Here is a 19,350-nt window from a genome sequence, read left to right on the forward strand (position 1 = left end):
TGACTCACAAAATATTGTGGGCTATATGCCATGATGCACATGGGCCTTATGTTTGACATCTCTGCTCTAAGTAATGTATTTAATAGCATCATGATTTTGTTCTAGCAAAATTTATTGCCAACAGAACCCATGTTTGGTTTGTCAGGCATTTTGAATGACATCTATCATCAGGAGCATCAATGTAGATTTAAAATTTTTCCATGTTTTAATTTCTATGTAAACTTTAATTTTAGAATGTTGATTGCTCATTGAATGTATTTGGAGAGATAGCTACAATACTTTGACTATTTGTACTATATATCTACTTCAACTCTTGTAGTTCTTTAGCTTTGTTGTTTGTCTAAAGGAATAATATTGCAGCAGTTAGGTGGTACAGTAGATAGAGAACCAGCCCTGAAATCAGGAGAACCTGAGTTCAAATCTGACCTCAGATACTTAATGCTTCCTAGCTGTGTGACCCTGGGCAAGTCATTTAATCCCAATTGCCTCAGGGGAAAAAAAAGAAATAATATTTCAACTATTGGGCTTATTAGGTTGATGCCAGTTTCAATTTGATGACAAGTACCATACTCTGAAGCAAAAGTATCCATAAATATCTCACAAGCTAAAGTGTTATCATTTTCCAAAAGACTTTTTAAACCAAAGAACATATACTAGAAATGGCATTCCTGTCAGTCCCTTGGAAGAACATATTTCAGCAAAGAAAACAAAAATATTCTGTACTATATACTAAAGTGCCATGGACTATCATATAACAATGCATCAAATCTTAGGAGTTATTCCTGATATTTTTCAGCCTCATAGGAGATTAAATTCTTTACTATTTTGCATATCCAGCTATGGTTGGGCAGCATTCAGAATGTTAACAACTGTAATGGGCTGAGGTTTGAGTTGATGCACTGAGGTCCCAAGTACGTGAGGCTAAATAGTAATTGGGCTATACTCTATTAATATACATGATTGGATAAAGAATGGTCCCTGCCCACTCTCCGTGCAAGTCCTGATGTGTTGTATAGGAAATGACGATTTTGGTGGGTGGAGGCAGAGAGAGAGACAGGAAGAGAAGCTGGGAGAGATTGGGCCTGGGTTCCATACTCCTAGCTGTTGGTCGTGTGGCTGCTGGTCGAGCTAGCTTCTTGACTCAGCTGCACACATTGCTATCGCCCGATTCTCTTCCACCTCTGATCCTTCTTCACTGAGAATAAAGACTGACGGTTTTCCCCTAACCTGAATTCCTGACTCCTGCTGATTTAAAAATACGCGGTCTTCACAAACAACCAATTTCAAATTTTCCAACCTATTATATTTTGTTTTAGTTGTAAAAGAAAGTTAAGTTGCTATTATCCATATCATGGTATACTACCATTTCTTTTCTTTCTTTCTTTTTTATTATTAAACCTTATTTATTTTCAAAATATATGCATAATTTTCAACATTTATTCTTGCAAAACCTTGTGTTCCAAAACTTTTCCCCTCCCTTCCCCCCATTTCTTCCCTTAGATGACGAGTAATCCAATATATTACCACATTTCTTTACCACTTCTCTGAGTCTGTTTTATACCTTTTTTTCCCTTTCATCAGATTTGAGTTACATTCTTGCTAGGGATTCTGTTGTCTGCCAGTTAAAATAGTGAAGGAATTTTTATAAAAGAAAAGAATAGTTTTGCTTATCCTGTAAGCTCATATAGTCATAGATCTAGTATTCCACAGCTAGACTTTGGTAAATATTGTTGGAGACTATAACATGAGCCCATCTCTCGTTATGTTTTTGAAGTCAGAATCTGGGACCTTGAGGATATACAATAACTGGATATATTTTCTCTGGATAATTCCTCTATAAAGATCACTGTGACATGCTGTAGTTGGGTCTAATCTTTTGTTCCCAAACAAAGAATTCTATTTCATCCTGACGTCTCTGGATAAGAGGTTCTTCCCACCCCTATGTAGTATGCCAAATCTGATACAGGTTGTTCTGGTACCTGAAGCTTAAAATGTAAAGAAATAAGGTGCTCATAGAACATCTGATAGTTTGATAGTTAACAAAAGGAAGTTCACTTAGCCATAGTAGGGGAATGATATTCATTAAAGCTACAACATTGATTCAGCTGATAGAAACTTCCTTGTGCTTGTATTGGTTCTGCTTCTAGTCTGCTCGTCAGAAATCTGAGGGAGGAACTACTTTTGTACCAGGAAGTTGTATCAGGGACTCTAGCCTTTAAACCCCTGAGCCAATTAAGTATTGATGATACTTTTTATACTTAAGTGGAAAACTTAGCTTATTGCACATGTGCCAGCATTTAAAAATAATGTTCCTATCATTCTTAAGATATGAGGATGTTGTCAGGCTACAAAGGAATAGCCCAATGGCTGATAAAAACTTCACATAGAGGACTGATACTTTTAACAAAGAGCACCATGGCCTACAAAAAGAGAAAGAGTGTAGGATAAGCCTTTTCTGATTCTTTTTCAGAAATTCATGAAGAAGATAGTCTTGTGACTAATTGATGAGTATATCCAGCTGGCTATAATTGACACTTTTGGTTAATATAGAAATAGTAGCAACAACTCTGCCTTAGTGATGCTAAATACATCCTTGAGATCTGTCAAGAGGGCTGTGTTTGAGTAGAATATGTACTTATTTGAAGCAATACTTATAGAAATGCAGGGAGTAAAATGTAACCTTTCTTGAATTACAAAGCAAGGTCTGGATCATACAGTCAATGTAGCTGTTACAGTTGAGAAAAGTGCATGTGGGTGATATTCAGCTCAGAAATTTATAATCATTTGCTTCCTATCTTGAGTCTTACTTTTATGCCACTGACTAGAACCCCCAGTTTGGGGGGGTCTGTAAGCCTCAATTCCATCAAACCACTTAAGAGCAGATTAATTTTTCTTTCTTTCTTTCTTTCTTTCTTTCTTTCTTTCTTTCTTTCTTTCTTTCTTTCTTTCTTTCTTTTCTTTCTTTCTTTCTTTCTTTCTTTCTTTCTTTCTTTCTTTCTTTCTTTCTTTTTCTTTTTTTTTTCTGAGGAAATTGGGATTAAGTGACTTGCCCACAGTCAAACATCTAGGAAGCATTAAGTGTCTATGGCCAGATTTGAATTTAGTTCCTCCTGACTTCGGGACTAGAACTCAATCCACCATGCCATCTAGCTGCCTGGCAGAATAGCTTTCACAATGGAATATTTGCAACAAACATGTAGTAAAAAAAAAAAAATTCTCCCAAACCTTGGAAGTACACCTTGGTCTCAGAAGAGGCAGAGAATTAGGTTTATAGCTCAATTTAGTTCTTCTGTAATACTAGTCTCACCAAGTTCAACTCCCAAGCTCCATTGACCTGCCATCTTGTACCCTGATTTCTTAACTGAACTGGATGTAATATATTTGGAATGCTAGAGCTTAAAAATCTGTATGGCTTGAGCTTTTGGATTAGAGACTCCATTGTCTGAAACTAGAATGGAAAGGGACAAAGGAAACTAAACCTGACCCTATTTCTTGGGGCCAAATAGTCTAAGGGAAGGGGAAGTCCTCAGACTTCTTAGCCTTCCTCCCTTACTGTGTGGTGTCACCTTCTGAGAGTGAATAAGTCTCATTGGATGTGCTGGAAAGAGAAGGAAAGTCTATCAAATCAGGTTATTTTAAAGATATGAGCAGTCTCTGGTATGTAACCAATGGCTTTCTATATGGGTGCCTTCATCATGGGTAGTTTGGACATGTGCCAAATGTCCATTAGACCCCTTTTTTTATATTTGCTTTTATCTGATAAGTTATAAGCTCCCTAATGGTAGAATGTCTTGGAATCACCAGCGTCAAGCACATTGTTCAGGTAGTTTTGTTATTCAAGATTGTCCAACTCTCTGTGACTCCATACCAGGCCAATATTGTTTATGAGGTTTTCTTAGCAAAGTATTATAGTGGTTTTGCCATTTTCATTTCCAGGGGATTAAGACAAACAGAAGTTAGGTGACTTGCCTGGTAATAAGTGTATGAGGCTGGATTTGAACTCAGGTCTTCCTGACTCCAGGCCCAGTACTCTACAATTGATTTGAGTAATCTAGCTGCCACTCTATTAGTAAGTGCTTGTTGACTGAAAGCTACATAATAAGATCTGAATTATTTTTCATTTATCTACAAAACACTTTTCCTCTTAGCTCTACAATTCTGTAGCTTTCTCCTAGTGTAGTGGAATAGTGGTGGATATTTGCTTTGTGGAATGAGATAAAACAACTGGGGATAGGGAAATTTTCAGGGAGGAAAAAGTGAGAGGAAAACAGCGGGTACCTAGGATTACTGGGTGATTAACAGACTGAGATAATCAGCAAGCCTGAGGAAAAAGGACAGAGTTCAAAGTGTTCTCCAAGTGAGCAGTCTATAATCATTTCTGAGGTAAAAATCCAGAAAGACGAACAGATCCAAAGGGCTAGGCAAGAGAATGTGGTCAGAATTTTGGAGTCATAGATCCAAAACTTTGGTGAGTATTGGAGGTCAGGGTTTGCACAGATCAAGGTTAGGCAAGCATTATGGAAAGGGAAACACAGGGACTTGGCTCCAGATGATTTATTTCACATGAAGAATCTGTCTATGGCTGTATTTCTTAAGGAAGTGGTCAGCAGGCTTTGCTCCAATCCTCCCTAGCTGAAAGTAGTGCTCTTCTGAACTCAGACATATTTCAAAAGTTAAGATGGAGTTAGGCTACAGTAGATGGAAATTTATTAGTTTTGAACAGGGCAGCCCACCACTGTAAACCCTAATATTGGGAAGCTGATGATCATCAAACATTTGAGCTAGCTGAGCTGTAGTATGATAAGTAGATCAGGAATCTATACCAGTTCTGGCACCAATAAAGTGAGTACCCAAGAATAGCAGGGGGCCATCCGGCTGACTGGGGAGATATGTGGAAATGGAACAAATCAAAGCTTCTGTATTCATCAGCAGGGGAATCAGGAATGTGAGTGGCTGTTGTATTTCTAATCTGGATGACAGAAAAAAAAAGAAAAAAAGAAAGAGAGGACAGAAGAGAAGGAGAGATACAGAGAAAGATTGAGCAGAGACCATGACAAGATGGAGAGAAAGTTAGTTTTAACAGGATTAAATTAACTAGCTCATTCTATCTCAAACCCATAATGATAACTTCATTGGAAAGGTTGTCTAAACAACTCAGATAACCTGCTTTGAAATGGTGGAGATAGTTGAGGACACAGGTGAGTCGACTATGAAATGCCACAACATAATTTTGCATATAATCATTACTTCTGAGTACTTTATTTTTAACATTTGATATCTTGCCTTCTATCTCTTATCAATAAAAATGCGGAGTAAATGGAAAATGTACTTCATGGCATAGTTTACTACAGATGACCACTTCTGCATGGGTAAAAGAAGTGCTGCTCCCCAAAATCCAGAGTGATCCTAAACGTCTATCAGTAGCCCCATGAGATACTATGAAGAACTCAGCTTCTGCGATGCACAGATGACAGATTAGGACACTGCAGCCACACTGTGGTGTATTAATAAGTTCCCTGCTGAAAAGTATTTGTGTTACAGATCGTACCAAAAACATCTGCACTTCAGATCTGGAGTCTTTGTTTAAAAAGAAAATGTCACCTCTTTAAGTAACTGTAGGCCTTATCAGCAAATGAAAATGAATCAAGATTCTAAGTATTTTTGTTTGGAGGTCAATCTAAACTTTTTTTATGGTTCTCAGGCAGATATTTCATCTTAGTTTAATTGGTGCTCTCTATGGTCCAAACTGAGTTTTGTGAGGTTCAAGAACAAGGTTCAAGGGAAATGGGAAAGATTATCAGGTTCTTAGGTTTTGGGCTTCTTTGGAACTTGATGTTCCTGTGTTCCTATACCCTAGTGTGCTGATATGACTTCTTAGCTCTGGTCCTATGTCCCAAAACTTGATCAATATTGCTTATAATTCATTGGTATGATACAGTGGAAAGAGTTCTGGATTTAGAGTTCAAGGTCCTGGGATCTTATTCTGATCATATCACTTACTATGTGAACAGAGAAAAATCATTTGACCTTTTTTTAGCCTTGGTCTCCTTATTTGTATAAATATCTCTTATCTGTGATCTTGTGTTCACAGTGCTCTACATCATAGTGGTAGAGGATCTGGTAACACAATAAATATTATGTTTAACTCATTTACACCTTAGATAGTTTAAGAAAATTCAAGTTTGAAAACAAAACAAAAACAAAAATGAGTTATGTGGAGAAGGCTATATGAAAAAAAAAACACTTGGCCACAAGATTAGAAAAAATTACATCAAAGCTGAATTATAAGTTGCTACAATATTAAACTATTCATTAAGTTTTTGAACTTAACTTTTTTTTATTGTTATAACTTTTTTGTTAACAGAATATAAGCATGGGTAATTTTTTTTTTTTTTACAACATTATCCCTTGCACTCACTTCTGTTCCGACTTTTCCCTTCCCTCCCTCCACCTCCTCCCCTAGATGGCAGGCAGTCTTATACATGTTAAATATGTTATAGTATATCCTAGATACAATATATGTGTGCAGAACCATACAGTTCTCTTGTTGCACAAGAAGAATTGGATTTAGAAGGTAAAAATAATGTGGGGAAAAAAACAAAAATGCAAGTAATCCACATTCATTTCCCAGTGTTTCTTCTCAGGGTGTAGCTGATTCTGTCCATCCTTGATCAACTGAAACTGAATTAGATCTTCTCTTTGTCGAAGATATCCACTTCCATCAGAATACATCCTCATATAGTATTGTTATTGAAGTGTACAATGATCTCCTGGTTCTACTCATTTCACTTGGCATCAAACTTAACTTTTCTAATAAATCTCACCCCCTCTCAACTTTGGAGCTATTTGAACAAAGAACACTTGGCTAAAATAATAAAAATGGGAATTTCTTGAACTTAAATAATATACCTAACAATTTTGAGGGTGGTCTGGACTTGTGATTTTACCAGTGTAGAGAATTCTTGGTAATAATCTTTGCTGATTCAGATCACTAACTCATCTTCAGCTTATAGTCTTAGAGAATATCTAGGGCACTGAAACATAACTTGACTTGCCCGTGCTCACACAATTAGTATATGTCAGTCAGGTCTTGAAATTAGATTTTCTTAACTTCAAGGCTGTTCATTATTCTACACTACTTTTTTTTTTCCTGAGGCAATTGAAGTTAAATGATTTGCCTAGGATCACATAGCCAGGAAGTATTAAGTATTTGAGATCTGATTTGAACTCAGATCCTCCTGACTCCAGGGCTTGTGCTCTATCCATTGCACCACTATACTACCTATATTAACTGCTCCTCTAAAAACTTTTTAAAGTTTAACAATAGCTATCTAAAAATAGACCTTGCACTTCCTATTCTAGAATTTATCCATGATTCAATTCTAATAAAAAGACAAATTATTTTTTAAACCATCTTTCGAATAAAAGATCATCCTTCCACTGATTATTTCCCTGTATTTCTACATTTATATATTTGAAGTTTTCTAAACAGTCAAATCAAAACATCATTATTCTTTGCACCTGCTTATAGCCTAAAGATGAAACTGGGGACATGCAATCAATCAGTCACTGAAAAATCTGCAGTGGAAAGATTTAACACTTGGCTTCTTTCCATTAAATTTCTGTTTTCTCAACAAAAGAAACACAGACCTTTCAGTAATCTAGTCTTTCCTAAAAAATGAAAACATTCAAAGCTTTTCAGACATAATTTGTCTTTACATGAAAAAAAAAAGACCTGATTGATCTATATATTGATCACTATATTCTTGCTGTTTGGAGAAGTATTTCAAGGAGGCAGCATTCTGCCCCTTTCGTTTTCCTTGGCTTCTTTACCTGTTAGAATAAGAGGTAACACTGTGCTACTTGTTTAAAAGATAGCTTTTATTGCAAAATATGATAAGATTTTTCAGGTCCCAGCAAGTGAGTTGGTATATATGTCTGAGCATACTTGAATGGCAATGCAATTGAGAAGGAAAGGATCCACTTGTTTTGCATAAAATTGGTATTTGTTATACATCTGTGCTGTTTTCCCAAAATGTTCATTTCTATGTTGAACTTCCTCCTCTCCCCAACCTTGACTGAACTTCATTCCTGTCTCTTAATTAAGGGACCTAGATTTGTTGATAACAGTGACATCTTTGGCTTGACTCTAGTACAGAATTTTGGTTATTCTGGTTCATTCATGGATTGGATCATGCCCCTTTTCTCTACATATATTCCTCCCCTTTCCCCACCCCCACACTGTAGTTATCATATTATGACAGAGCTGCTTTTTACCTTTCAGGATTTTCACTGTAGACACAAGAGCTAAATATTCAGACAGCCATTTGGGTCTGACCTCCAAAAAACTGGATTTACTCTGATGAGCTTTGAAGACATTGTAGGAACTAAATTATTGGTTCCAGCATACGTGGAGTGAGCTGCCCTGCTTTCTAGAAACAGAGAAAATTGTCCAGATGCTTTCACCTAGTACTAGGGAACCTTCTTGGGTTTTTGCAATAGTGCAAATTGTTTATTGATCTGTATCCATAAACAGCCAAGGCAAAGGTAGTCTTTGTATCCTACTAGTACAACAAGGTACTTGCTGGGCTACCTCACAAATTAAAGGAAAGAGCTCTCTGTTAAATATTGTGGAGATGTATCTGTAAGAACATGTAAAGTAGATATCTTTCTTAGAGTTGAAATGGTCTATCCTTGAAGTGAATTTACCAATTGGAACAGTGTCAAGGGATTAGGATAGATTCTGCCAACTAGGAATTGTTGTGGAATAACGAAGTAATCAATTATTATAGGATTTAGCCATGTGCTATTTACATTGTATTTTAAAATCATTAAACATAAGAGCTAGAAGGGACCTTAGATTTCTAGCTAAATATTCTAATTTTATAGATGAGAAAACTAAAATCTAAAGAGGTAAAGTGATTTTCTACTATAGTCACAGTATAAGTAAGTAGTATGGTTGAGATATTAAGTTTAGTTCTGTTTCTCCTAGCAAGTGGAGGTAACCACTAATTTCTTTCTTTCTTTTTAATTAGATTTTTTCTTTTTAAGTTTATAAGTATTTATTTCCTCTATTCCATCTCTCTCCACATAGGAAAATAAAATAAGACCCCAGTTAAAAACTTGCATGGTCAAAAAGCTATTTATATTTTTATATTTATTTAGCTATGTGATCAACCATTTTTGGTTATGGCTGGAACCATAACATTTTAATGTTGACCTACTAGTATAATGTATATTGGGAGAAGCCCATGCAGCTCATCCTTTACTTTTCTGCAGCTTTTTATAATCAATCCTGGTCATTCTCTTCATACTTGACTTCCTTAATACTTTTTCTCCAGTTTGTCAGAATTATCCTTCAATTTAATTGAAAATGGATTTGTTGAATGCATATTATGTGTAAGGTATTGAGAGTACAAAGGAAAAATCTGAAAAATAGTCCAGGAATTTAAAGAATTTACATTGACTGATCATACTGGTTCCTTATAATGAATGTTGCCCATGTGTATGCCTTCAAATGTTTCCTCTCAGAGATCTCCTTAGCTCTCAAGAAGTCAAATAATTCTATGCAAATGACTCCAGCTGGTATGGTGGTGCATGTCTTTAGTCTCAGCTACTAGGAAGGCTTAGTCAGGTAGATCTCCAGTTTAAGAGGATTAAACTGCAATCAGGTATGCTGATTAGATGTCCCAATTAAGGTTAGCATTAATAAATATAGTGAGCCCCATACAGTGAGGATTAGAGAAGAACCAAATTGCTTGAGAGTGGGCAAAGTGGCCTAGGACAGAAATAGAACAAATTAAATGTGCTGTGTCAGTCAGTAATAGATTCAGGCTACTGAGTATTTATCACCTTCACGTATAGCATGAGAAAAATAGGGGGACCCAATCTTTAAAAAAAATCTATGTAAATAATTTTCAAGTCTATAATACCAGACTATGATCTTTAGTTTATATAATATACCTGCAAGTTTTTTTTTTTTTTTTTTTTTTTTTTTTTTTTGGTGATTCATGAATTCAGTATTTCAGGATCTGTTGACCCCAAGAGTAGTGATTTATTTTAGGAATATCCTCATCTAATCTTAGGGCATTGCTCAGCATGCCATATGAGTTTGTTCTATCTTCTGGTACCCATGCCAACAATGTTGTTTGCTAAGATGGAGTAATATCAATACAATAAGGAGAATTTCACATTTTTGGAGTAGATAATGGTCCAAATGACAAGACTTGTTGGGAATGTTCTTTGCTGTAAAAGCTAGCAGTCAGTTTCATGAATGTTTTCATGACTTTTTGTGAAGACCGTGTATTTTTAAATCAGGAGGAGTCAGGAATTCAGGTTAGGGGAAAATCGTCAGTCTTTATTCTCAGTGAAGAAGGATAGGAGGTGGAAGATTATCGGCGATAGCAATGTGTGCAGCTGAGTCAAGAAGCTAGATCAGCAGCCACACGACCAGCAGCTAGGAGTATGGAACCCAGGCCCAATCTCTCCCAGCTTCTCTTCCTGTCTCTCTCTCTGCCTCCACCCACCAAAATTGTCATTTCCTATACAACACATCAGGACTTGCACGGAGAATGGGCAGGGACCATTCTTTATCCAATCATGTATATTAATAGAGTATAGCCCAATTACTATTTAGCCTCATGTACTTGGGACCTCAGTGCATCAAGTCAAACCTCAGCCCATTACAACTTTTTATATGTTTTCTGAGGATTTTAAAAATCATATATATAGCATGATAACTGTCTAGTTATCCTGTGTTCAGAATTGTGAAGAATATATCTGGGTAAAAGATTTCTTGAAGAAACTATCAGTCTTTTTTTTTTTTTTAAATTCAGATGATCATATTGATGTTTCAATTCTTTGCCTTAATCCATTTTCTAAGGTAGTTTTTTTAAAAAAAGGATCCAATTTCATATAGACTCATCTACCTTCTGAAAGATAGTGAAAACACATTGTATAACAACCAAAGCATTTCCAATATATTAGAAAACATATTCTGGCCATCACACTTTCCTCCCCACCCCTGCTCTCCATTTTGATAGTATAGCTATTGGTTATATGGCCACCAATGAATCATGCAATACATTTCTTTTTTTTTTTTTTTAATGTTTCATATACTTTTTTTTTTTTTTAATTTAATAGCCTTTTATTTACAGGATATATGCATGGGTAACTTTACAGCATTAATAATTGCCAAACCTCTTGTTCCAATTTTTCACCTCTTACCCCCCCACCCCCTCCCCTAGATGGCAGGATGACCAGTAGATGTTGAATATATTAAAATATAAATTAGATACACAATAAGTATACATGACCAAAACATCATTTTGCTGTACAAAAAGAATCAGACTCTGAAATATTGTACAATTAGCTTGTGAAGGAAATCAAAAATGCAGGTGTGCATAAATATAGGGATTGGGAATTCAATGTAATGGTTTTTAGTCATCTCCCAGAGTTCTTTTTCTGGGCATAGCTAGTTCAGTTCATTACTGCTCCATTAGAAATGATTTGGTTGATCTCGTTGCTGAGGATGGCCTGGTCCATCAGAACTGGTCATCATATAGTATTGTTGTTGAAGTATATAATGATCTCCTGGTCCTGCTCATTTCACTCAGCATCAGTTTGTGTAAGTCTCTCCAGGCCTTTCTGAAATTATCCTGTTGCTCATTTCTTACAGAACAGTAATAGTCCATAATATTCATATACCACAATTTATTCAGCCATTCTCCAACTGTTTCCATTCAGTTTCCAGTTTTTAGCCACTACAAAAAGGGCTCATGCAATACATTTCATTTACAAAATAAATATTCTTCAATTTAAACATTTAGATACATATAGCAAGGGATGTAGGATGTGTTCAAGGAAGACTAGGGAAGCCCTCTGGTAGGAAGGCTGCTAAGACCTTTTCAGGTCTACTTTCCACCTGAATCACTCAACTCTTACCATGCCTCCAAGAAGTTGTAGCACATGTAGTGAACACACTCTAGTAAATCATTGTGGCAGACAGGGTAAACTAGGTTGAGGGTAATAGAGTATTCTTAAACCTTTTAATAAGTTGGGGGGATGTCTACCCCAAACATGCGAAGATTTTCCGAGTAGAATGGGTGGATGAGAACAATTTTTTTAATGCCCTGAAGGCAATTGAAGCAAGTATTGTGGAGTGCTTAGAGCTTGGTTAAACATCAAAGGTGCCAAGGTTATCTCCAGTTGTCTTGACTTTTGTTTTGCCAGTGGATTTCAGTGACTCTGGAAGAGAGAATGTGGCCTGTAGTTTTGTGCAACTCTGCCTCAGTTAAGTCCAATTTATGTGAGAATCAAAAGATTATCACTGACACTCTTTTTTAACCTATCTCAAAGTCCTGTGGTGATAGGCAAGTGACAAAGGAGCAGGTGTGGATATATTGGGAATTATAGTCACAACCCTACACACTGATGATCCAGTGCTTCATCTTCTCAGTGGATTGAAAGGTTATTTCCTCATTGAACTAAATTGAGTCTTTTTTTTCAAGCAGTGGGATTTGACAGCCCCCTTTTTGAAGGATTATACTGCTCACCTCTTGGCATAAGGAAGGGGCTAGAAAAAGTACCTGAAAAAGTGTCTCCATCTAATCCTGGTCTGTGACTAAAACATAAAATATGTACAGAAACTTTTACAAAGATGGTTCTATTCACCATTGATAAAAAGAATATGTGCATGATTATGAACAGCACAAAATCCAATAGATCTGAAAAATGAACAACTCTTGTTAGAGAACTCAGCAGATATCACATATAAATAGTAGCCCTGAGTGAAACAAGGATGGTGAACAAAGGCCACCTTACTGAAGTCAGAGCTTGATATATGTTTTTTTGGAGTGACCATTCACTTTAGAGTGAAAGGGAGCACTGTGAAGCTAGTGTAGGTTTTGCAATCAAAATTGATCATCAGCAGGCTTATGTGAACAATAGGCTTATGACAATGTGATTGCTACTTGCAGGGAAGTACCATGCTACTATTATCAATACTCCCACCATGATGAATCTTGATGAGGTCAAAGAAAAAATTTGTGAAGACCTGGATATTTTCATCATCAATGTGCCAAAACAGGACACGTTTTATAATTCTGAGTGACTTTAGTGCAAGAGTAGGCAGAGAACACTTGGGAAGAATGGAGTTGGAAAGAACAATAGCAAGTCACTTAATTGTGCATCTCATGATGTTCTTATCACCAAGACTGTCTTCGATTTACTTAAATGCAATAAGACTTTGTGGATGCACTCTTAGAGCAAGCATCAACATTTAATAGACTATGTCATTGTAAGGAGAAGAGACAGATAGGATGTAAGAGTGATGAAGGCGCCATGGTGGTGCAGAGTGCTGGACTGATCATAGACTTATCCTCTCCAGACTATATATTTACATTCAACAAAAGCTGTACCACCAAGGCAAGATAAATACCAGAAGACTTAATATCAATAGGTGAGAGAAGTTCTCTAGTGGGAACAATTTGTTGCTATCTTAGAGGAAAAGCTGAAGCAATACATAGTTGACAACAGTGGAGCAAAAAAGGAATGGGAAGCTTTCAGAGATTTGATATACTGCTCTGTATTTACTCATCTGGGCCAGAATACTCACAAACATTAATATTGGTTTGACAAAAAAGATGGGAAAATTCAGAATCTGCTAAACAAAAAATGCGAATTCCATAGGGTTTACCAACAGGATAGTTCATCCATCTGAAAGAAGGTAGTGTTTAACTCCATCAAAAGTAAACTACAAGGGAAACTTAGATGCTGGATTCTTGGCTCAGAAAGAAGACAGATGAAATTCAATTTTACACTGATAGTAATAATCCAAAACACTTGCATGATGCCCTGAAGGCTATTTATGAATCAGACATATGGTACATCTCAATTACTTAGTGCTGATAGAGCCACATTGATTAGTGATAAAAACATGATCCTGGAAAGATGGGCTGAACACTTCCATAGTGTTCTCAACATACCATCATTAATTAATCTGAAGCTATTGATCATATACAGGTTGAAGCCAATCCTCCTCTTGTCATACTTCCAATGCAAGAGGAGGCTTTGAATCTCTTACACTTTTCTCATGTTGCAAAATATCTGGTGCTGACTCTATTCCAGCTGAGATTTATATGCAGATTTACACTGTTCATTCAAAAGCTGACTGAAATTTTCTAACTTATATAGCAAGAGAAAATCATCTCTTAGTAGTTCAAATATGCCTTCATTGTCCATCGCTAAAAAGGTAAATGAAATAGATTGTCCTGTGACAATCATGGGGGCAGGGTCTCTCTCTTAGTCTTTGCTGGAAAAATTCTTGCCAAAACCCTATTTAATAGATTGATCTTTCACCTGAAAGATTATCATCTATTTGGGAGGCAGTATGAGTTTAGAAAGGACCAAGGAAAGATTGATAATGGTATTTGCTGCCTGAAAATTTCAGGAGAAATGCCAGAAGCAGAACACAGAGGTCTGTATGCAAAATTTATTTATCTGAGCAAGGCCTTTCATGATGTTAGTCTTGAGGGCTTGTGGAAAATTTTGGCAAAATTTGGATGCTCAGAGAAGTTCATCAATATTGTACATGTTTCCTGATGACATGTTTGCGCTGGTTCTGGATAATGGATGATGCTCTCATTTTCCAGTCACCAATGAAGTGAAGTAGGATTGTATGCTTATTCCCATGCTTTTTAGCATGATATTTTCAGCAATGTTCAATAAGGATGAAAATGGCATCAAGGTTAGCTATTGCACTGATAATAAATTAGTTAACTTGGAAAGTCTAAAAACCAGGACTTAAGTGGAGGGAAAGTTGGTACATGATTTTTTGTTTGCAGACGATTGCTTACTCAGTGGAGCCTCTGAGGCTGAGATATAATAAAATATGTGTTGATTTTCCACTGCTTGTGTTAATTTTGGCCTAACAATTAACAACAAGATGATACAGATTTTCCATCCGCCATACATGGACTCATCGGTTACAGCAAATGGAGAAATATTACATGTTCTGGTTAAGTTTACTTGTTTGGCAGTATAGTTTCCAGGGATATCTGGAGATTATGAGGTTAATGCCAGAGTTAGCTTAGTGTCTGAGAGGCTCTGAAGGAAAGTCTCAGAGAAGAGGTATTAGACAGTCTACCAAACTGAAGGTCTATAGAACTATTGTGATGACCTCAATGTTGTATGTCTGTGTATGCTGTGTTTTATACCTGTGTTATATGCTTCCTTTCAGAATCTTAGAAAGATTCTGAAGATCCCTTGGCAAGACAAGGTACAAACTTTGAGGTCCTCTCTCAAGTTAAACTGCCAAATATTCAAACTAAACTGCAGAAAGTGCATCTCCCCTGGGCTGACTACATAGTTCAAGTGCCAAATGTAATTTGCCTAAAAGAGTACTTTATGGAGAACTCACAGAAGGCAAATGCTCACCTGGAGGTCAGAGGAAATGACAGAAGGACACTCTCAAGGTGAAGAACTGTGGAAATGATTGCCTGACATGTGTATACTACCAAAGGTCTGCTCAGCATGGTATGCCTACATCAGAAAAGACTGTGCTCTAAGCAGAATTGAAGTAGCTCAAAAGAGATGCACCAATTTAGAGTCATCTCCATGCCAAATATTGGTGTAGACTATTTGTGTCCCACTTGTGGTAGAGTCTGAGCTCATACTGGTCTGATCAGCCAGTCGGACTCACTGTATCTTCATTCCAACGTAATGATATCATTTTGCTTCTCTTAGAGAACAAAGTACTATAACAACCAACCAACCTACAGCTTCATTATTAAAATTCCCATATCTTACACTCTACCTTTTCTATTCTAGGTAAGAATAAATGCATGATTCAATTGTGTCCCATGTCATACTTAAGTAACAGAGACAACTGGCATTATGAAAATAGTTATACACAATAATATACATACACATATACATACTTGTGTGAATTAGAGCTCAGAACTAAAATAAAAGAAACATTGTTAAAAACAGTTTGTAATAATAATAGTATCAAGATCTAGACAAATATTTTTCTCCCTCCTTGCAGTAGTATATTTAATAATTTTAAGGAAACAAAATTCCTGAGAAGTAAAACCAAATATCTATCCAAAATAAGTTTAAAGGTATTTTAATACACAATTGCCAAACTACTCTTTCTTTCTTTCTTTTTTAAACAGAATTGTTCCCTATATTAGCTCTCAAGTTCTTTGAAGTTAGGAACTTTATTTTCTCTCTTTTTTGTATCCCTAATGTTTAGGACAGTAGCTAGTACATAGTAGGTGCTTGATAAATACTTATTGACTAACTGATTGATAATGTAGATTATAAATTCTCCAAGAGATTTCATTTAAGTTTTTATTTGTAATGCATTTCATTGGTATCCATCTCCTTCCCACAAAAAAAAAAAAAATAGCTTTTAAGGAATAAATGTTTGGACTACCATTGATATCCACCTTCCATTTTAAAACTACAAGCTTGCCATTGGGTAATTAGACTTTAATTTAAAATCTTTAATTCAATAAAGCTGTGATTGCATTTTGTCCATTGCCTGAAATCAACTCATTCATTTCATTTTGCTTGTTTTCTTTTATGGATGGATAGGATGATTTCTTCAAGCCTGTGCTCTTTTGGACCTTTTCAAACACAGTTTCGTTAGCAACTAAAATAAAACCCACATTTAGCAGAATGCAAATTAGAAATAATATAATAACAGCTAACATTTATATTGTGCTTACTATGTGCCAGACACTGTGTTGTTAAATGCTTTACAATTATAATCTCATTAGATTCTCAAAATAATTCTAGGAGATGGATGCTACAGTAGTCATGAAAATGTAAAAACATGATCTGATTTTTCTTGCTTACAAGATTATTGTATAAATAAATAAATATATATATTGGATTTAACATATATTTTAACATGTTTAACGTATTTTGGATTACTTGCCATCTAGGGGAGGACTTGAGGAGGAAGGGAAAATTTGGAACACAAGGTTTTGTAAGGGTCAATGTTGAAAAATTATCAATTTTGAAAATAAAAAACTTTAATAAAAATGTAAAATGTAAAAACATTTTTATTATTTTTATTTTTTTTTAGTGTTCCTCAAAATAAACCAATATAAAATAATGGGATGAGGATTAACACTGAATTCCACCATTCAGGGAAGGTTATAGCCATTTTTCAAAGAAAATAAAACACATATATAAAGAATTCTTTGAAGATAGTTCTAAAAGAAAATACTGTTTAAGTCTACCACAAAGATCCCACTATCCAACCCTTCAGTTCTTTCATTTCCTCTAGATCTTTATATTCATCCACGTTCCTCTTCTAAAAGAATGCATTACAACTAAGACTGCCAAAGTAGAGACAAAGATTAACTGACGATGAGAAGTAGGGAAGACGGGGTTGTAACACATGTTTTTGCATCTTAGCTGCAATATATTGCAGATAAGATCTTTTTGCTCTTTTCCCTCATACTACTTCAGTAGTTACAAGGGGAATCATGATCCTCCAAATGAAGAAAACAGAAAAAGTTTATTGACAACTCCAATGAAGATATGCAATCTATTTCACTGGTAACTTATTCAATGACTTTGGTGAAGAAAAGATAACTGGATCAAAGTCTTCATCCTTAAGAAGTGGGAGCCTTAATGCCAGAAGATTGCTGAGAAGTTCCAGACTATATCATAATGTAACTCTTTGCTATTTTCAGGATTTCAGAGATATTTATTGCATCTGTGTCAGTGGTGTGTGGCAGAGTGTGGGTGATTCCTGAGTCATGGAAGCAATGGACCAAGAATGAATGATAAGGAGAGAGGAAATCTGGGGAAGGAAGGGTGTTAAACAACGTGTGAGGGGATGAGGGATGTGGACCCTGTTCTGAATTTGCTCTTGTTCCTGGGGACTGATACACAGCAAATCACTTCAACCTAAGGGAGTTCCCAGCCATCTTTTTGTAAATTTTGCCAGATCCTCTTTTCCCTCAATTAAATATAATATTTAAATGAGTCACCTTTTTTCCCAGGATTATATAATTTTGTGTTTTGTTTTTATTGCTACATTTTGTCTTGACATAGGAGACATAGGTATCTCACAAAGTAATTCCTAGACAACAATTTAGCAACACCACTTAATAGAATGATTGCAACTGGCAGAGCATGTAATTTTCTAATTATACAGTTTACTCTTTGATAGAGAAAGGAAGATTATATACTTCTTAACTTCAATAATTTTGTACTGGGCAGGTAGTGATACAGTGGATAGAATGGTAGGTTTGGAATCAGGAAGACTCCTCTTCATGAGTTCAAATCCAGATTCAGACACTTAGTAGCTCTGTGACCCTGGGTAAGTCACTTTGTTTTAGTTTCTCACTTGTAAAATGAGCTGAAGAAGGAAATGGCAAACCACTCCAAAATCTCTGACAAGAAAGCCCTGAATGGGGTCCCAAAGAGTTGGGTATGACTGAACAACAACAAGGATAATAGAATTAGAGTTGGGAGGGATCTTAGAACTCAGAGACCCTCCCTTCTATTAAAAACATAAAAACAAAATTTATAATTTTGTATCAAAAATTTATTTAGATTTCCCTAAGCTTCTCTTAATTCCTTACATGCACAATTATTTATAGTACGGTTTGCATAGAGTCAATCTAGGGAGCTCTCCCATCAAGTTAAATTTACAAGGTGAGCTTTTGGGACTAGAGCTTATTGGGAAGGAAATTTTTATTAGGAGTTTGGACAGAATATTCCTGTTGAGAATATAGACATGCCCTTTAGTATATCCTGGAGGATGCAGCCTAATGGGACTGTGACCAAGATGAATATTCTGGCCCAGAGCATTGGAAGGAGGGATTCATTCTTGTCAGAGACCTAGCTCTTTTTGCTGGCTCATAAAAAGAAATTTCATTGAGAATTTTAGGCCAAGGATCATTTATTTAAAACTGAGAGCACTATGACAGGCTACCTTGTCTAACTTCTCTTTCTATGTAGGAAAAAAGAGAGGCCACCCTTTTTGTTATTGCTTTTTCATAGTCCTATGCAATTTTTATTCCAGTAAATTTTTTATTTCCTCACAAATTCTGTACTAGTCCAGAATTTTTACTATTTAATCATTAATTATATTTAATCATCATTGATATTGATTTAAAGGACATTTTAATATCTGTGGTTATTATAACACTTGGACTATTGAGCTGTTATTTTTTGCTCTTTAACTATGACTAATCGAGCTCCTTTTTTCTCAGTATTACATGTCATTGATGATATCTTTGCCCTACTTTTTTCATATCCTTGTTGACAATGTATTGCAGTCTTTTTATACTTATCATGTGCCTTTACATTGTTTTCCAGGTC

This window comes from Sarcophilus harrisii, chromosome 4 (assembly GCF_902635505.1).
Source record: "Sarcophilus harrisii chromosome 4, mSarHar1.11, whole genome shotgun sequence".
NCBI classification, from domain to species: domain Eukaryota; kingdom Metazoa; phylum Chordata; class Mammalia; order Dasyuromorphia; family Dasyuridae; genus Sarcophilus; species Sarcophilus harrisii.